Source organism: Astatotilapia calliptera, chromosome 23, assembly GCF_900246225.1.
Source record: "Astatotilapia calliptera chromosome 23, fAstCal1.2, whole genome shotgun sequence".
Lineage (NCBI taxonomy): Eukaryota > Metazoa > Chordata > Actinopteri > Cichliformes > Cichlidae > Astatotilapia > Astatotilapia calliptera.
Genome location: NC_039323.1, coordinates 20,530,668 through 20,551,807, shown reverse-complemented (window position 1 = coordinate 20,551,807; position 21,140 = coordinate 20,530,668). Strand labels below are relative to the sequence as shown.

The following is a 21,140-nucleotide window of genomic DNA, read 5'->3' as shown; positions in this document are numbered from 1 at the left end:
TGTCTGTTTCTCTCATTTTCACCGTATTCTGATCAAATTTCCAACATTCTTTTAACATGACCGGTACCGGTCCGTGAGTCGTTTGGTACCGGGCCGCGAGAGTTGAGGCTCAGGTGTGAAATGTATGGTTTTCAGGGTTTTTATCGGTTTTCAGTGTTATTTTGTTAGTGTTTTTATCGTTAACTCGGTTTTCCTGGGTCTTTTCACGTGTGTTATGAATAAATCTTCTTTTTTTCGGTATCGGTACTAGTTTTATTTTGTTGAATTTATCCGCAACACCTTAAAGGCCGGTCCGTGAAAATATTGTTCCGTGGCGCAAAAAAGGTTGGGGACCGCTGCTGTAAAGTATAAAAAAAAACTCCTCCCCCTGCTACGCCTCAGTAATCTAATGTATTCATCAATTGTTCTCTTAATTATTCAAAGTTGGTTCAACTTATCATGTTCTGGGTTCTATCCTTTATGTATTTAATCTTCAATTTTATTTATTTGTGTAAGCGATATTTTTGACAACCTTTAACACACTTAAAGAGCCGCTTTCACCGTCTTCCCTCCAGCTGTTTCCTGTTGCTCGCTCTCTTCTTCTCTTATCTGATCATCTCGAGCACGTCTTGTACAACACTGTTACTTTTGCAGGCACACATTCAGTTACAAGCTCAACCACATTTTGCCCTATATACAGTGGGGCAAAAAAGTATTTAGTCAGCCACCGATTGTGCAAGTTCCCCCACCTAAAATGATGACAGAGGTCAGTAATTTGCACCAGAGGTACACTTCAACTGTGAGAGACAGAATGTGAAAAAAAAAATCCATGAATCCACATGGTAGGATTTGTAAAGAATTTATTCGTAAATCAGGGTGGAAAATAAGTATTTGGTCACCTCAAACATGGAAAATCTCTGGCTCTCACAGACCTGTAACGTCTTCTGTAAGAAGCTTTTCTGTCCCCCACTCGTTACCTGTATGAATGGCACCTGTTTGAACTCATCATCTGTATAAAAGACACCTGTCCACAGCCTCAAACAGTCAGACTCCAAACTCCGCCATGGCCAAGACCAAAGAGCTTTCGAAGGACACCAGGAAAAGTATTGTAGACCTGCACCAGACTGGGAAGAGTGAATCTACAATAGGCAAGCAGCTTGGTGTGAAAAAATCAACTGTGGGAGCAATCATCAGAAAATGGAAGACATACAAGACCACTGATAATCTCCCTCGATCTGGGGCTCCACGCAAGATCTCATCCCGTGGGGTCAAAATGATCATGAGAACGGTGAGCAAAGATCCCAGAACCACACGGGGGGACCTGGTGAATGACCTGCAGAGAGCTGGGACCAAAGTAACAAAGGTCACCATCAGTAACACACTACAACGGCAGGGAATCAAATCCCGCAGTGCCAGACGTGTTCCGCTGCTGAAGCCAGTGCATGTCCAGGCCCGTCTGAAGTTTGCCAGAGAGCACATGGATGATACAGCAGAGGATTGGGAGAATGTCATGTGGTCAGATGAAACCAAAGTAGAACTTTTTGGTATAAACTCAACTCGTCATTTGAAAGTCCTGGAGTGGCCTAGCCAGTCTCCAGACCTCAACCCCATAGAAAATCTGTGGCGGGAGTTGAAAGTCCGTGTTGCTCGGCGACAGCCCCAAAACATCACTGCTCTCGAGAAGATCTGCATGGAGGAATGGGCCAAAATACCAGCTACTGTGTGTGCAAACCTGGTAAAGACCTATAGTAAACGTTTGACCTCTGTTATTGCCAACAAAGGTTATGTTACAAAGTATTGGGTTGTATTTTTGTTATTGACCAAATACTTATTTTCCACCCTGATTTACGAATAAATTCTTTACAAATCCTACCATGTGGATTCATGGATTTTTTTTTCACATTCTGTCTCTCACAGTTGAAGTGTACCTCTGGTGCAAATTACTGACCTCTGTCATCATTTTAGGTGGGGGAACTTGCACAATCAGTGGCTGACTAAATACTTTTTTGCCCCACTGTACTTGGCCAATAAACACGATTCTGATTCTGATTCTGATTCTGAGATGTATATTTGTGAATGTGGAGATGTTATATTGGTTTCACTGGTAAAAATAAATAATTGAAATGGGTATATATTTGTTTTTTGTGAAGTTGCCTAATAATTATGCACAGTAATAGTCACCTGCACACACAGATATCCCCCTAAAATAACTAAAACAAAAAAATAAAATAAAAACTACTTCCAAAAACATTCAGCTTTGATATTAATGAGTCTTTTGGGTTCATTGAGAACATGGTTGTTGTTCAATAATAAAATTATTCCTCAAAAATACAACTTGCCTAATAATTCTGCACTCCCTGTAGGTCTGTTGACAGAGCTCTGTACAGGTCTGCTCGAGCTGACCTGAAAAGGGGTCCCACCTGTCCAGCAACAACACATGGCATGGAATAATAGACATCATAAACCACAGAGGCAGAACTGTGAAAACAGAAAACCTGAGTGTGCAGCTAGCAGAGGACATAAACAGCTTCTTTGCCCGCTTTGAAACACCACAACAGCAGCATTCATCTGCCTCAGCCCTGCTCCCATCCTCATCCTCACCTGGTTCCTGCACCGCTCCATTCACTGTAACGGAGCACGATGTCAGATGAGTGTTCCTAGCAGTGAACCCCAGGAAGGCGTCCAGACGGAATACGTGGTAAAGTGCTAAGACCATGTGCCCACCAGCTCACCCTCATCTCCACCAGAATCTTCAACCTCTCACTGGATGAAGCAGCCATCCCATCCTGTCTAAAATCAGCCACAATCATCCCAGTACCAAAGAAGTCTCCCATCACCAGCCTGAACTATTATTGCCCTGTGGCCCTCACACCGGTAATCATGAAATGCTTTGAGAGACTAGTCCTTCAGCACACCAAGGATTACCTCCCCCCAGAATTCGACCCCCACCAGTTTGCATACCGTGCAAACAGATTCACAGAAGATGCCATCACCCTCCACTCGGTGCTGAGTCACCTAGAACAGCGGCAGAGCTACGCCAGAATGCTCTTTGTGGACTACAGCTCACCCTTCCACCACTCGCCCATTGAGAGCCTACTAACTTACTGCATCACAGTATGGTACAGCAGCTGCACTAAGGCGGATAGAGCCACCCTCCCAGCATGTTTGCAATGAGTAGGAGATGCTCTGTATCTCACTGTACAACTGTATAGTGACAAAGGTATTGGGTTCTTTTCTAAAAATTGCTATAAACAGAGGAACCCAAACTGATGAAAAGTGGTGAATATTTTTTTTCAAATGACTATTTTTAGTGGATTTTTGATATAGAAGCAGAATGACAGAATGTTAAAAGAAGTTACTTTTAGTCATTCTAAGCTGGGCATTGCGTTCTCTGGCTGTTCAAAGCCATGGAACTTTAGACTTTCCAAGCAAATAATGATGGCCATACTGATGTTCTTTTCAGTACATTTTACTTTATGTTCATTTTCATTTTTATGATGTTTCTATTTTTACATAATTCCTCCCACATAGCAAAATTGGTATGGCCTGGATCTGTCCCACACAATGTGCTTACACATGGCCTGCGTACCGCAAAGAATGACGGCCCTATGGTGGCCCAGATCTGGTTTACCAGAGGTGGCCCACACATGAGCCAGCACAAGGCCAGTTGCAGACACACTGCTGGCCCTGTGCTGGCCCAGAACAGTTTCAGCTCTGGCCCCAGATGTCAGCCTAATGTGTACCTTAGCCATGTAAGCCATGTAATAACAACATGTGCTGGAACATAATAGTGCAAAAGTGACATGACGAAACTCTGTTCAGACAGTGAATGGACTGATTCTTATACAACACTTTTTTACTTGCATTGGAGTCACACTGGGTTAAATATGTACACTTGGGTTTTAAGGGGTATTTATTATTTTCTTCTTTTTTTTTGGGTTGTATGGAAGCCCCAAACACAATTTCATTGTTCTTGACAATGACAATAAATAAATAAATACTAAAATAAATACTAAATACTCACTCATATTACTCAAAGTGCTCTATACAACATGTCACATTCACCCAATCAGGCCAAATGTGGCATGCCATCACATAAACAGTGCCATCTTACCATGCCAGAAGTCAGCCAGCAGTGCCGGCTTGACACCAGATCCAGGCAAGACCCGTCTGCTATGTGGGATGACTTGTTCTTTTGGCATTTTAGTTGTGGATTATGTTTGGACTGTGTCTCTTGCCCTTTCAGTATTGTTTCCTTGTGCTTCTAAGTGTCCCTTTGTTTCTTTTTAGGTTATGTAGTATGGGTTAGAGATATTTTGTATGTTGTTTTTGTTTAATAAATCTGCCTTTTGGATTATTCCCTGATGTGCCTGAGTTCTGTTATTTAGTATCACTTTGAAAGGACACACATCCAGCATTGACATATAATTGTTCTTTCAATTTTTGATAAAGATTACAGTGAATTGAGATGTAACATGGCCCAGAGGTACGGTAGGACGCCCAGAGTAAGAAAGTGTTGAAAGTTGGACCTCAACTATTATGGATGATTTTTAATGAATTTTTGAAATTTCCATAATTGTAGTGTATTGACTGTATTGAATTGAAAAAATGTTTCCATTAATTTCTGAGGAGTTCTACAGTAAATCTGGATGAAAATTGGCACACAGGTACAGTAGGTGTCCTAGAGGAGGGATGTGTTGAAAGTTGTACATCAACTACTCAGGATGATTTTTAATGAATTTTTGAAAATTGACATAATTCTACTGTATTGGCCGACTGCATTGGATACAAGTACCCATTAATTTCTGAGGAATTCTACAGTAAATCTGGCTGAAACCTGGCACACAGGTACAGTAGGTGTCCCAGAGAAGGGATGTGTTGAAAGTTGTACATCAACTACTCAGGATGATTTTTAATGAATTTCTGAAAATTGACATAATTCTATTGTATTGACTGTATTGAATTGAATATAAGTTTCCTTTAATTTCTGAGGAATTCTACAGTAAATCTGGATGAAAATTCGCACACAGGTACAGTAGGTGTCCCAGAGAAGGGATGTGTTGAAATTTGTACATCAACTACTCAGGATGATTTTTAATGAATTTTTGAAAATTGACATAATTATAGTGTATTGGCTGACTGCATTGGATACAAGTACCCTTTAATTTCTGAGGAATTCTACAGTAAATCTGGCTGAAACCTGGCACACAGGTACAGTAGGTGTCCCAGAGAAGGGATGTGTTGAAAGTTGTACATCAACTACTCAGGATGATTTTTAATGAATTTTTGAAAATTGACACAATTGTAGTGCATTGGCTGTATTAGATTGAATAAATGTTTCCATTAATTTCTGAGGAATTCTACAGTAAATCTGGATGACACTTGGCACACAGGTACAGTAGGTGTCCCAGAGGGGGGATGTGTTGAAAGTTGGACATCAACTATTCAGGATGACTTTTAATGAATTTTTGAAATAAACATAATTGTAGTGCATTGACTGTATTGCACTGAATATGAGTTTACTGTGATTTCTGAGTAATATTACAGTAAATCTGGGTAAAAACTGGCCCAGAGGTAAAGTAGGTGTCCGAGAAGAGGATTGTGTTGAAAGCTTGGCATCAACTTTTAAGAATGATTTTTAATGAATTTTTGAATATGCAACCAGACTGCCACGATGGCTGTATTGGGCTGTTCCATTGTAATTTGTGTGCGCGCGTGCGTGTGACTGTTCACGCGCGTGCATGTGTGCGCGAGTCTAGGCTTTCAATCAGGATATAAAGCGAAAAGGCGCTACCGTAAAGACTGGTGTAAAAGCGCAAGGAAATTTATGCGGCGGATAGGAGGCGGCTGGCTTGACCGCGGCTCACAAATGACGGCTCACTTTACCGCAGTCAAAAATCGGCTCAAAATGGGCCAAAAATCGCACAGTGTGAGCCCAGCATTAGATGCGGGGACGATCCGGAGCTGTGGAAGCAAATTTATGCCAAAACTCAGGCGACAAAAACATAATCATTAGCAAATAATTTCATGTCAAAGGTGTTTTAGATTTAATGATGTTTCACATTAACTGGTGTTCAAACAGATGTGTCGCAGATTCGCTTTTCCGGAGCCGCTACAGACAAAGCAGGAAATAAACACTGAAAAGGATGTCAGTGACAGTTAGGTCAAACCCAGTCTGTCATTGTTGTTGCTCTTGACCAAAAAAATATTTAACATGCCCTTAAGTTTATCTGGTAATAATCCCGTGCACGAGGCGACTGTGAAAACTGCAAACAAAACCAAACCGATGCTGTTCAGAATACCATGAAAGTTACCAAGAATCTTGTTGTTTTTGTTATCAGTTTTACCATATTTTATTACTCCCATGTGATTTCCTCGTTGTTGCCTGTCTGCACTCAAATGTGGTCCAGTCCACTAATGCCACCTGTGTCCAAGTGCCATAGCCTACAATCAGATTAACTTGTGATACATCTGCATCTGACTCTATCAACACATTGAGTAGAAGCTGATTGCACTCACACTTGAAGCATTTAAATCGACCCACAAACATCATTTTCAAAGATGGTTTGTTAAGACTGAAATCAGTCATTAAGCAAACAACAACAAGGATCATTTATTTCTGTTTATTTAAAATGTGTAACATCTGTAATCGCTTTCTGCACAGGGGAAGTCCACGTGGTTTCACTTTCCACAGCAGGTCCATTCAATCATTCCATTAAAAGACGCAACAAATGAAAAACTTCATAACGAGGATCAGGAAAGGAAGTGTGCCTCAGGACCTGGCAATTATAATTTGGCCAAAATACCTTCACCCATGAAATATAATTATTTGCTTGTATTCATTTTTTTCCTCGCATGCACGATGAGGCTAACTAATAATAAAAAAGGATTAATTAAAAAAGTTAGTATTTTAAAAAAGGCTTCACAGCCTAATGTCATTGAAATAAATTATTATAAACTGTGTTTAGAGCTGTAAGAACTTTGACCTCAGTATTTGAAACTTGGGTCATGTTTAACCTAAACATCCACCAGTGGAATTAATAAAATCAGTTTCTCTTCTTTCTCACTCAGAGTGCAGACATGTCTGCTGCCAGCTGTCTTCTATCTCATGACCAGTTTCAGTGCTCCATCTGTCTGGATATCTTAACTGATCCAGTCTCCACACCATGTGGGCACAACTTCTGCAAAAACTGCATCAGTAAAAACTGGGATATCAGCTACAGGTGTCAGTGTCCCATGTGTAAAAAGGTGTTCAGGATGAGACCTGAGCTGCACATCAACACTTTCATCTCTGAGATGGTTTCTCAGTTCAGACATGAAGCTCAGCAGAAAGTCAGCAGCAGCAGCTCAGAGCAACAAGCTGCCAAACCAGGAGAAGTTCCCTGTGACATCTGCACTGGAACCAAACTGAAGGCCCTGAAGTCCTGTCTGGTGTGTCTGGTCTCCTACTGTCAGACTCACCTGGAGCCTCATCTGACAATGAAAGGCTGAAAAGACATCAGCTGATTGATCCTGAGGAGAACCTGGAAAGCAGGATGTGTATGAAGCATGATAAACCTCTGGAGCTGTTCTGTAAGAACGATCAGACATGTGTCTGCATGCTCTGCTGTGTTTTTGACCACAAGACTCATGAGTTTGTTCCTCTGAGAGAAGAATATGAAGGAAAGAAGGCAGAGCTGGGGAAGACTGAGGCTGAAATTCAACAGATGATCCAGAAGACATGGCTGAAGATTCAGGGGATCAAAGAGTCAGTGAAGATGAGTAAAGATGCTGCAGACAGAAAGAAAGCAGAAGGTGTTCAGGTCTTCACTGCTCTGAAGGAGTCTGTTGACAGACGTCTGAACGAGCTCATAAAGGAGATTGAAGATAAACAGGAAACAACAGAGAAACAGGCTGAAGGTTTCATCAAAGATCTGGAACAGGAAATCTCTGAGCTGATGAAGAGAAGCTCTGAGGTGGAGCAGCTATCACGCTCTAAAGATCACCTCCACCTCCTCCAAAGCTTCTCCTCTCTCAAAGCTGCTCCAACCACCAAGGACTGGAAAGAGGTCAGTATCCATCCACCATCATATGAGGGGACTGTGGTGAGAGCTGTGGATCAGCTGAAGGAAACACTCAATGAAGAGTTTGAAGACTTGTTTGAGGCTGAGCTGAAGAGGGTCCAGCAGTATGCAGTGGATGTGAGTCTTGATCCTGATACAGCACATCCTGAACTCGTTGTGTGTGACGATGGAAAACAAGTACAACGTAGTGACAATAGGAAGAAATGTCCACACAACCCAAAGAGATTTTTGAAGTTTGTTTGCGTTTTAGGAAAGCAGAGTTTCTCTTCAGGCAGATTTTACTTTGAGGTTCAGATTAAATACATGACCAAATGGATATTAGGAGTGGTCAGAGAGTCAGTCAACAGGAAGGAAGCCATCACACCGAGTCCTGATGAAGGTTACTGGACTGTAGCGGAACATAAAAACATTTGTGTAGCTCTTGATAAACCTCAAGTCTGTCTTTCTCTTCAGTCTGTTCCTGAGAAGGTGGGGGTGTTTGTGGATTATGAGGAGGGTCTGGTCTCCTTCCATAATGTAGATCATGCAACTCTTATCTACTCCTTTACTGGCTGCTCCTTTATGGAAAAACTCTGCCCACTCTTCTATCCCGGTGTTAATGATGATGGTAAAAACTCTGGACGTCTGATCATCTGTCCTGTGATGGTGGGTGATGGCATCAGTGATGATGATGAGGATGATGATAACTGATCATCAGTCAGTCAGTCTGATCTTTTTTCATGAAGAGATTGCATCAATTAAAGATTAATCGTAACATTAAACCAACACAGAGAAGAAGTCCTAAGAACAGAACTGAGCAACTCAAACCTGCTGATGAAAACCATGATATTCAGTCAGAACCGACAGGTCAAGTCAGCACGCTGAACTTTAATTGATTTGTTTGTTTTACTGTTTTCAACCTGATAACAGTATAACCCATTTGTGTAATTTCAGTTTGAAAAAGACCTTTCCTTAATTTTCTTCCACGGTTTTAAGGCACAGATGTTGTGAAATATCAAACAACAGGATTCAGAAACTCTTCTGCTGTTTTAAGGTGTGCACTTAAATAAAAATAAAAAATAAAAATCTGAACTTTTGTTTTCTCCTTTCATGTTTTTTGATGATAATCAGCTGCTGAACTCTAGTCTTCTTCCCTGTAATGTGGCAGCAGCATATGAGGTGAACAGTTTGGGAACAGGTTCGTGTCTCTGTTCTCATGGAGAAAATGATCCATTTGAGGAAATTTCATTCTGAGAATGCCGAAACTCTCTTCTTCTTTCAGTTTTTACGAGTGCAAACATTCAAACATATACTGTTCACAAATATGAGTACAAATGTTAATATTTAATTATTTTCAGGCCTGCAGTCAAACAGATTCATGTCTTTGTTCTCCTCGTCAAATTCCAAATCATCATTAATGAAGCAGATTTAAACGTTACATTTAAATGGGAAAAAATAGCTTCTAACTGTTAGTTCAGGTTTTATCAGGTGGCACCAACACATTCGTCTGAAACACATTGACGTGTTTATGATTTGTTCCTGTAAATCTGTATTTCTTATTGATGCTCAGATCAGACAAGCCCTACAGGACAGCTTTCTATATTTCATCCAATATTTCAATAAAATTGATCTCTGTTCATTTTAAAGTGGTAATGTTTGGAAAGTTTGAGATATTTCCTAATGTTGATGAACAGTTTGAGTCTTGAAGACATAAAACTATTGTAGTTATAAACTGTAATGAATGTTTAATGGCAGCAGAATCAGATGTGTAAAAACTAAGATGTACTGTTCATCTGAAGATATCTCACGCTGTTCTTCATCTGTTTTGTAAATAAGACTTTCTACTGTCTGCTCTGTTTCAAGGAAGATAAATAAAGACTCGTCTTTCACTTTGGGCTGCTGGTTTCAGATTTTTAAAATCTGTTACTGTGATGCTACTTTCCAGAAATCTGATTAGTGAGTTGGTCTGGTTTCTGCTCTGGAGCAGGTTAGGTCCACCGTATAGGGATTAAATCTGAATTTAGGGTAAATGGAGAAAAATCCCACACGTCTGATATGTTTTTACAATATCTTTTTATTAACTCCAGTTGCGATTTATTGTCAAGAAGTGTCAGTAAACTAATGAATGTACTAACCAATTAAAAATTAATTCAAGTCCAGTTTAGTTGACTGTCTTCATTAGAATAAATGTGTATTGAGTCTCAGTCACTGAATAAGGTGACTCCCTTTAACGTAAAAGCTTAATAAAGTTTAAAATGCAGAGGGAAGCCCGGTGTCGGCGTGCTGATGCCGCGCCCGATCGTTTTTTTCTGACCTGGTGAAAAACCAAAACGAATGACTCGAGACAGACTTCTTCAATTCAGTCAACTTCTTTATTTCAACCCCTGCACAGGAGGGAATCAGGTCAGCATAAAGTCTCTTGCAGATTCAAAGGGCAGTCCTTCTAACTGTTACATTTATATTATTCCAAAGTTCCTTATTTACCTCCCACCTTTCCTGTTATTCTGATATCACGTTCGCCTATACGACATACACAGTTTTGATCAAAACAACTTCTTCCTCATCTGTCGTCTTCTACCTTTCCTTTTAAGGTCTTGCATCTTTAACCCCATTCTTAAATGCATGTCTTAATTGTTTATGTGTGTGTGTGATGTACATGTCTGATCTGCAATGTGTGTGTGTGCGGGTCATGTCAAGTGTCTTGAGTGTGCGCTTTGTAGGTGTTAAGTGTGTTGCGCCCGGGGTTTACGCTCTCCTCCTTAGTTCTGCTTTTCTAGTCTATACTTATCCAAAGTGTTAGACTGTTCTTAACGCTGCCCTTTGTCCCCCCCCTCCCGTTATCTACTGCAACTTCTGTACTATTTCTTAGTATCTCGCCTATGCATCTTTTTCCTGTGATGTTGTTTCAACTATTGTTGCTCCTAAGGTCACACAGGGGCCTGCTTAAAAGTATAATGTTTAAACAGCATAATGCTAAAAAGCTATATAATGCTACAGTGGGGCAATTTGATTTTATTCCTCCCAACAAGGTATGTAAATTTCTACAGAAGATGTATTTTCATGATACTGATGGTGCAATACAATTTATGTTGAGCTGTCTTGACTTTTGTACAAGGTGAAGTGTTTGCTATGTGCCAGGGAGCTGGGATATAACAACAACATCCATGCTTAGGCACTACAGAGCTTTGCATGAGAATAAGGGGGACACCGATCGTGGAGCAAGACCAGGTGAGCCATCAAATGCAATGATAATATAGCATGCAGTAATGTTACTAAATGATATAACAATATTATACAACTGTTATAAGTTACGTGTGTGATATTTATATTTGTGCTTTGTCTTTATTGTCTTTCCTCAGGAGAACAATCTCAAATAGATGAAGACCTGGTCAGCATGGTGATTGAGGACTCCCAGCCATTTAGCATTGTGGAGGACAAAGGATTCAAAAGATTTGTTAAATCATTAAATCCTAGCTATGTTCTCCCCACTAAAAAGGTCATAAAAGTATTTAGTCAGCCACCGATTGTGCAAGTTCCCCCACCTAAAATGATGACAGAGGTCAGTAATTTGCACCAGAGGTACACTTCAACTGTGAGAGACAGAATGTGAAAAAAAAATCCATGAATCCACATGGTAGGATTTGTAAAGAATTTATTCGTAAATCAGGGTGGAAAATAAGTCAGCCGGAGAGGCACTCTGTGTGCGTTTGTTCTTCTTACATTTGAGGCATTAGTGACACAAACATTTGAAAAGTTATGTCTGTAAGTGGGCAGAAGGGATGTTATGTGGTCATTCGCGGCTCAAGAGTTGGCAGTTCGTCTTGTAATCGGAAGGTTGCCTGTTCGAGCCCCGGCTCCGACAGTCTTGGTCGTTGTGTCCTTGGACGCCAGTGTCCGGCAGCCTCGCCTCTGTCAGTGCGCCCGGGGGTGGTCTGATGAATTTGTTTTTTCTTTTAAATAGAATCACTGTGATAAGCAGCTAACCTACATGTTCAAAATCACAAGACCCACAAATATTATCCACAAATCTTATTCACAATTATATTAATGAAGTTTGTGCCCCTGTTGTACGAGCAGATGTTGATCAGTACTGTTTGAAATGTAATAATTAGGATCAATAAGTAACCTCTGATTGTGTTATGACCAACGGTGACAAGTCCAAACATATAGGGTTAATTCAGCTTGGCACAGCTACGTGTGCACCTGGGACTCTTTCTCTCTCTGCGCTCATTTTCATTTCCTGTCTGTCATTTTGTGTGTCTCTGCTGTGTGTGCTTAAAGTTATCTACACCCTGGGGTTACCTTTGCTTCACTTCGCTTGCTTTCTATGTGTTGTTTTATTGTAAATGCACAGGGCATGTTCATATGACACTGTTTAATCAACTCAGTTCCAAGAATTCTACTCTTTTCCAGAGGACCTTTTTCAGTGATTTAATTTTAATTGAATCTGAAAAGCTGGACTTCCACAGCGTTGGTGGGATAAGGTTATCATATTGACTTCAAAGTTCGCGACCCCACACAGTCTCATCTCTTTATGACGTGGATTACTTCTACATGAACACTGGATTACAGACTAGGAGTAAAAACAAACAAACATAAAGGCTAACCACAATTTGCTGCTTTGACAACTGTGACTCTTCTAATTTAAAAAAAAAAAAGAATTAAGATTTAATAAAAAAATAAGAGTTTCTTATTTTTTCTGGAGCTTTGAACGCTAAGTTATTTAAGGACTAGTTTATGTCAATGGATGAATTTACTGACTGACGCGCAGAAGAAATAGTTCTTTATGGAGCCCAGATGGTGTGAATGATGAGACCAAAAACTGCAATGTCTTGTACCAAAAATATATTGAATAAATAGGGGAAAGGGGAAATGGAACAAAATAATTAACACAACACACAACGTAAATGTCCACAATTAAATAATAAATCAGTGCTGTGATTTTTCTGTGCAAGAGTCCTTTTGCTAAGAGTCCTTTTTTTGGTCCTTTTCTTTTTAAAGTTCACTTTTAAGGTATTCCTCCTTAGGGTCCAGCTTCATACAAGGGGGAAATATGTCCGTAATCCAAAGACGGCTAAGTGGGGGAAAAGAAAGAATGGTCCTACCGGCTCGCCACTTCAATATGAAGAAGATCAATTCAAAGAGGGAAAAAAAACCTGACCTGTAGGTCAGAAAAATGTCCATTAGCACATCAAGTTCGATTCAGTGTACCGGTAAACAAATATATTCTTCTGCAAGTCTAGGTAACAATGCAAATCATAAATCATCATCAATCAATGTACAACAGTTAAATCATTAATCATCTTGGCTACGTAGCTTAATCTATACATTCCAGTAGCGTTCGCTACAAACAATACAAAAACAACAATAAAGAAAAACAACTGTCTAACAGACAGCATAGCCGAATTCAAGGCAACACATAACAATAATCATTCAATCGCACTTTGTTTCAAAGTAAGCCCATAAAAATGCTTAAGTAAAGAAAGTGTTCAAAAACAGCGGTTTTTGAACCGGAGTTCTGCTTGCGGTGGGAGCGCTGCCGCACAAGGTCATTTTTTAATCGCGAAAACGATCGGCTGGTTACTGTCAACCAAAGGTTGAAAGATATTAAGGACACTTACCGCTGAGTTTAAAGTTTAAAGATGAATTGAGGGGAGAAAACGTTTTGTTTTCCAACACCGTTCTAAATGCCATGAGCTCACAGCCACAGCAGGAGTCGAACCCGGAAGTATCCCTCCACAGCCGGTTTTCAGAGTTGCCGCGACATGGAAGGAGCCAATCAGAAGAGGGACCTCAAATCAGCTGACGTGGGTCATGTGACAGGGAGTAGTTGATATGGGTTACAGGTTCCCCCCTCAATCTCATGTACGTCCCTGTACATGGTGGTTGGGTCCGGATGACAGGTTGTTCAGTGGCAGTAAGCAGATGGTCCTCTTCATCCTCCAGTGCATGAGTAAAGGCAGTGGTTAAGCCATGGACTAGTGCCTGAATACTCTTCAAGATGGGCTGACCAAGCGTAGAGTATTGTAACCGGTCCGGAGGTTTCCTGGTCCGAGTTGATGTTCTCAGAGGTTCTAGTTCAGAGCTGGAGGTGTCAGAGTTAGATGGTAGATCAGCAGCAGAGGACATACTGGACTCAGTCCGCAATTCAACATTGGTAGGTTCAGCAGAGGACAGACTTAATGTAGCTCTTTTCTAGAATTGACTTCAGGTTCTGGACATATTGCGAATGAGTCAGTTGATTGCCGTCCACAGGCAGTCCAAAGACCAGGTCAATCGGGAGGCGAGGTTGTCGACCAAACATGAGCTCATAGGGTGAGTAGCCAGTAACATCACTCCGGGTGCAGTTGTATGCGTGGACCAAGGGCTTAACAAAATCTTTCCAGTGAGTTTTCTCTTCTGTGGTGAGTGTTCCGAGCATATTCAGGAGTGTTCTGTTAAAGCGCTCGACTGGATTTCCTCGTGGATGGTATGGTGTAGTTCTTATTTTGTGAATTCCAGCCATTTTGCAGAGGTCTTTTATTGTGCGTGACTCAAAGTCTCGTCCTTGATCACTATGGAGCTTTTCTGGGATACCATAATGAACCAGAAAACTGTCCCAGAGACATTTGGCGACAGTCTTTGCTATTTGGTTTGGAGTGGGGACAGCGACAGCGTACTTGGTAAAGTGATCTGTTATTACCAGGATGTCTTTGGTTCTGCTCCTGTCGGGTTCCAGTGATAAAAAGTCCATGCAAACCAGTTCCAGAGGTCGATAACTTCGAATGTTCACCAGGGGTGCCGCTCTTTCAGGTAAGGCTTTTCGTTTGGTGCATCTCTCACATGTCTTCACTTTATTCCACACATCATTGGCCATTTTTGGCCAGTAGAATCTTCGATGTACGAGGTCAAGAGTACGTTCGATGCCCAAATGACCCATCTGGTCATGGAGTTCTGACAGTACTTCAGCCCGAAATTTCTGAGGTAACACTAACTGGAAACTCAGAGCCACCTTCAAGCGAGAGCAATATTTGGATCCTAAGGAACCACTTGCCAGTCGCTGGACTCCTGCATGTCAACAAGCCTTTGACACAATTATAAAAAAAACTCACGACAGCACCAGTACTTGCTTTCGCCGATCCCCAGAAGCCTTACCTTCTCCATACAGATGCTAGTTCTACTGGGCTAGGAGCTATTCTGTACCAGGAGCAACAAGGACAAAACCAGGTGATTGCTTATGCGAGTCGGGGTCTGTCGAGGTGTGAGTCCAAATATCCAGCTCACAAACTGGAATTTCTGGCTCTCAAGTGGGCTGTTACGGAGAAGTTTCATGACTATCTCTACGGCACCAACTTCACTGTCATTACTGACAGCAACCCACTCACCTATCTACTTACCTCTGCTAAATTAGATGCCACCAGTTACCGTTGGCTCTCTGCTCTTTCTACATTTTCATTCAAAATCATAAGTGTCTCGATTTTATCTGGATCTGTCTGCACACCATCCTTTGACACAACATGCCCCAGGTATTTAACGGATTTCTGGAAAAACATGCACTTTTCAACTGAGAGCTTGAGTCCAAATTCCCTCAGACGGTGAAGGACTTTCAGTAGTCTCCTCTCAAGCTCTTCAAGCGTTGGTGCAAAAATAATCAAGTCGTCAATGAAGACCAAGACTTCTTTCAAGTTCATTTCTCCCATGCACTTTTCCATTAGTCGTTGGAAGGTACTGGGTGCGTTTGTGACTCCCTGGGGCATTCTGTTGAACTCATAGAATCCAAGTGGACATACAAATGCTGTTTTGCTCTTGTCTTCCTCCTCCATTTCAATCTGATAATAACCAGATTTAAGGTCAAGGACTGAAAACCATTCTGATCCAGAGAGAGCTGTAAAAGTATCCTCCAACTTTGGCAATGCATATGCGTCTTTGATGGTCTGCAGATTTAGTTTCCGGTAATCAATGCAGAGCCGCACACTCCCATTCTTCTTTCGCACCACGACAATGGGTGATGCAAAAGGTGACTCTGACTCCCTGATGACCCCAGAGTCAACCAGCTCCTTCAGGTGTTGGCGCACCGCATCCAGATCTTGAGGATGGATTGGTCTTGGGCGCTGTTTGAAGGGAGTAGGGTCAGAGAGCTTGATCTGATGTTTCACTTTGTTGGTTTTCCCAAAGTCAAGGTCGTGTTTTGCAAAGACATCATGGAGGGCGTTTAACTTCTCAGTAATACGACTCTTCCATTCCGGTGTTAAGGGGGAGTTACCAAAGTTGAAGTTGAACCCAGAGGTCACAGGGTTAGGAGGCATACTGTCATGACTCCTTTCCTGACACTGAATAGACTGAATGGCACTGATCTCCGCAATGATGGCTTTGGCTGGGAGGGTTACATCATGATCAGACTGGTTGCAGATTACCACAGGTAAGTGGTATGGCTGGTGAGAAGGGAAATCCATGACACAAGACGGGACCATTAAGCCACCTGGCAGAGGTGACGAAGTCGGATGTTCCACCAACACAGCCTTCTCGGCCTGGAGGCAGCGTCCGCAAATTAACCCCTCCAAGGCAACAGTTTTTCCAGCTGGGATGGTCTGTGGTCCGTCAGTGTGCAGCTTGATGATTCCGTGATGGTTACTGTTGGCCAGTCTGTATCGTTGCTCAAGGATTTTCAGCACCGCTCTGTATCCATGTGGCGCTGGAATGGAGGGTTGTTGGTCTGAGAATGCTTTCTCATATGCCAAGTCCATCCTGCTTGTAACTGGGACATGGGTCGACTGCAGCCTCCGTCTGTCCCTCCACAGAGACTGCCTCTAGTTTGACGATTTGTGATTGCTGTCCCAAGCCTGCTGTCTTTTTTCAAGTTGTTTCTTCTTTTTCAGAACCAGTGTCGGGTTCGGAGGGTTGGCGCATCCTGCTGACATGTGCCCATCCTCTCCACATTTAAAGCAGTAGCCTGCTCTAGGCCGGGAACTGGTTGCACTGCTGCAGGGTCTTGGTTGTGCTGATCTGAGTTGAGGTGGTGCTGGCTTGGAGAATTGAGATTTCTGTGAGAGAAGAGCAGCCATTTGACTCTGCAGTTTCTGCATCTGTTGCTTCAGCTCATTAATAGCCTTTGTGTCTGAATGGCTACAAGCACGTGCTCTGCGAATGAACAGCGGCACGAGGCTTGGATGCAGTTAGGTGCTTCTTCATGAGATTCTCCTTGGCCAGCTGTCTACCCTCCTCAGTTCGAAGCAGTAGGAGGAGCTCTGCAAAATATGGGGGATCGCTCCTCAAGTTCTCCAACTGTAGTTTGTTTAGGATATCGCTATCCCAGCATCCTCGACAAAACTGCTTGAGTAAATGTTTGTTGAAGTCTGAAGACAAGATACCACCTCTTTTCATCACAGTGTTCAATGTGAGTTGTAAACGTTGCAAAAAAGCAGAGGGTTTCTCACCCGGGTCCTGTAACGTATTCAGGAATTGAGCAAACAACTCTTCACCATCTTGTACTAAAGCAAAAGCAGAATCCAACACTTTTAAATAGATGGATGGAATTGTGTTTGAGCCCAGCCCTTTCACAACATCTGCTGCTGGAGGTAGCAAACTTTCAAGGATGCGACGAGTGATCTGTAGAGGTGCCAAATTTGGATCTGCTAACAGCAGTTCAATGTGAGATCTCCAGGTCTCATAATCTGTTTCGTTGGCTGGTTTGGGGATCTTCCCAGAGAAAGGACGAAGTCTAAATGCAGGTACGGTGTCTGTTTTTACAACATGCTCCACCACTACTTTTTGTATTTCTGGGGGGTTCATTTCAGTCTGTGACAGTGAAAATCTTTGTGGATGTGGCAGTGACCCTTGTTGGTCAGGTGAGGGATTGCTGGTAGCTGTCTCAGGGATTGTGGAGTGTCCAGACAACGACCCCTGCTGGCCAGGCAGAGATGATGCAGGCTCCACAATTTGGACTGAGGCTCCCTCTAAGTCACTGTCTTGTTCGATTCCTTCCAGATGCTCACTAATTTGTCCCATCATTTCCCGCAAAATATCTGGAAAATCCCTGCCGCTGCGGCGTGCAAGTTGCTTGAGCTCGCCGAGGTAATCTGCAGGGGTCCTGACTCCTCCTGTGGCTGTGCATTCCGCGGCAAGCGATCTTACACAAAAAGTCAAAGCCGAGTGATTCTTTGACTGATGAGTATATGGGAAAACCGTATTAAGAGCAGTTAACGCAGAACTATCACAATATTCAACGATCAGGTTTTTGTAAAAAACACTATTTGCGTCATCCACGAAAATAACCGTTTTTATACGACCGTATTGTTTCAAATAATCAAGAATTTCCTCATCTTTCTCAGTGTTCGTGGCACCAGAAACAATGACAGAATGTGCAACATTGACCCCACTTTCCTGAATAAACTTCACTTTTTCTTGTCGCGGACCTTATCAAAACCACAGAAAATACTGAATATCAAATTACATCAAATAACACAAAAAAAACCCCACTCATTCACCCATCAGGCTCCTGGCTGGTTCGCCACGTGTAACGCTAAGTTATTTAAGGACTAGTTTATGTCAATGGATGAATTTACTGACTGACGCGCAGAAGAAATAGTTCTTTATGGAGCCCAGATGGTGTGAATGATGAGACCAAAAACTGCAATGTCTTGTACCAAAAATATATTGAATAAATAGGGGAAAGGGGAAATGGAACAAAATAATTAACACAACACACAACGTAAATGTCCACAATTAAATAATAAATCAGTGCTGTGATTTTTCTGTGCAAGAGTCCTTTTGCTAAGAGTCCTTTTTTTGGTCCTTTTCTTTTTAAAGTTCACTTTTAAGGTATTCCTCCTTAGGGTCCAGCTTCATACAAGGGGGAAATATGTCCGTAATCCAAAGACGGCTAAGTGGGGGAAAAGAAAGAATGGTCCTACCGGCTCGCCACTTCAATATGAAGAAGATCAATTCAAAGAGGGAAAAAAAACCTGACCTGTAGGTCAGAAAAATGTCCATTAGCACATCAAGTTCGATTCAGTGTACCGGTAAACAAATATATTCTTCTGCAAGTCTAGGTAACAATGCAAATCATAAATCATCATCAATCAATGTACAACAGTTAAATCATTAATCATCTTGGCTACGTAGCTTAATCTATACATTCCAGTAGCGTTCGCTACAAACAATACAAAAACAACAATAAAGAAAAACAACTGTCTAACAGACAGCATAGCCGAATTCAAGGCAACACATAACAATAATCATTCAATCGCACTTTGTTTCAAAGTAAGCCCATAAAAATGCTTAAGTAAAGAAAGTGTTCAAAAACAGCGGTTTTTGAACCGGAGTTCTGCTTGCGGTGGGAGCGCTGCCGCACAAAGTCATTTTTTAATCGCGAAAACGATCGGCTGGTTACTGTCAACCAAAGGTTGAAAGATATTAAGGACACTTACCGCTGAGTTTAAAGTTTAAAGATGAAATGAGGGGAGAAAACGCTTTGTTTTCCAACACCGTTCTAAATGCCATAAGCTCACAGCCACAGCAGGAGTCGAACCCGGAAGTATCCCTCCACAGCCGGTTTTCAGAGTTGCCGCGACATGGAAGGAGCCAATCAGAAGAGGGACCTCAAATCAGCTGACGTGGGTCATGTGACAGGGAGTAGTTGATATGGGTTACAATTGGGAGAAAAAACATCTTCTGTTCTTTGGCTGTTGAACCCTTTAAGACATGATGCAGTGCATGCTAAATGTTGGACTGAAGTTCTGAATCTCTTATTTTAACTTTTGCATTAAAATAAAACTCCAACTGTTTCTGAGAAGGAATCCAACCTGACAACAAAGAAGCAGAACAAAAGTCTGGATGGATCGCATTCCAGCATTTATCAGATGAAACTTTTTGTTTCACAGCTGATTCAGTGGGGAAAAAATCAGTCTGTCCTCAAAGGAACCTTAAACTGAGCTCATCCAGCCTTTTTCAACAGCACAGCAGAGCTTCTATCCAGAGGTGTGGACTCGAGTCACATGACTTGGACTCGAGTCAGACTCGAGTCATTAATTTTATGACTTTAGACTTGACTTGAAAAAATGTTCTAAGACTTGTGACTTGACTTGGACTTTTACACCAATGACTTGGGACTTGAATTGGACTTGAACCGGTTTACTTGAAAAGACTTGATATTTCACCCCAAATATAAAATTTAACATGCATATTATATAGAGATTGAAAATGTGACGTCATTCACGGGTAGAACCGCAAAGGATTCTGGGAACTCGTGGCAAGCGGTACTAGCGCACGCAGGCTTTCAATTAAAATCAGTCACACAGCGATAAAAAGAAACACAAAAATGTCAAGAAGCTGTTGTATTATTAACTGCAATACCCGGTCGCATGACAGCCACGGGAAGCCGACGGGTAAAGAGATCGGTTGTTATCGGATTACGTCGTTGAAGAGAAATTGTTCAAACCATGTTTCCGAAGTAACAAAGAGGCGACTGGATTGCAGCCATTCAAAGATCAAATATAACATCCCAGAACACTCCAGCTCACAGGTTAGTCTGCTCCAAGCATTTACACAAAGGTCAGTCTGCTGTTGTAGTTAATACGTCATTTTTCTTAACATAATTGGTGATATAGGTTACAAGCAAGTCTGGAGCTGAACAGAAATTGTCGCGCTATGCTCCTGTGTTTATTGTGCATAAATAGTGAATTGTCCTGACACAATATTGCGTTTCGCTTCTGTTATTATGGTACATTGACAAAAACATATACTTTTATTCACAGGATAAAACAGGTTTTTTGTATCACTAATTGTCCAGTACGATTACAGCATACAGTATTATTGTCACTGCTACATTTCTGTGATGCTACCAGAAATTATTTCCACTACTAATTAATTACCGTTGAGCTCAAAGGTCCTATTAATAAACGGTTAAGGAATGTGTATTTATGACGACAATTTGTGAGACTGGTAAACTTATGATACGTACGATGGTCTTTACTTTCTACACGGTGCATTTCAAGGTCCTGTACCCATCCGTCGGTAAACTGTACCTGGGCTTGTTGCAGTGACCTGAAGTTACTAAACTTCATGAGTGTATGCACTCACTCCAAGAACCGTATAATTATAAATATGCATATAAATATGCTAAGATGAGATAGCTGACTTCAT

At 41.6% G+C, this 21,140-nt stretch overlaps 2 long non-coding RNA genes and 1 pseudogene across 2 annotated transcripts; 1 reads left to right on the top strand and 2 right to left on the bottom strand.

The window, feature by feature from the left end:
* Positions 1 to 7,050: 7,050 nt before the first annotated feature.
* On the top strand, positions 7,051 to 8,732 carry LOC113016766 (E3 ubiquitin-protein ligase TRIM21-like; annotated as a pseudogene).
* Positions 8,733 to 12,996: 4,264 nt separating this feature from the next.
* Positions 12,997 to 14,892, bottom strand: LOC113016888 (uncharacterized). The gene is made up of 2 exons (XR_003271324.1): positions 13,643 to 14,892; positions 12,997 to 13,182 (listed from the first exon to the last, which is right to left on the bottom strand). It is a non-coding gene; the product is annotated as an uncharacterized LOC113016888 (long non-coding RNA).
* Positions 14,893 to 18,780: 3,888 nt separating this feature from the next.
* Positions 18,781 to 19,642, bottom strand: LOC113016889 (uncharacterized). Its single transcript, XR_003271325.1, has 2 exons — positions 19,427 to 19,642; positions 18,781 to 18,966 (listed from the first exon to the last, which is right to left on the bottom strand). It is a non-coding gene; the product is annotated as an uncharacterized LOC113016889 (long non-coding RNA).
* Between the last annotated feature and the right edge of the window lie 1,498 nt (positions 19,643 to 21,140).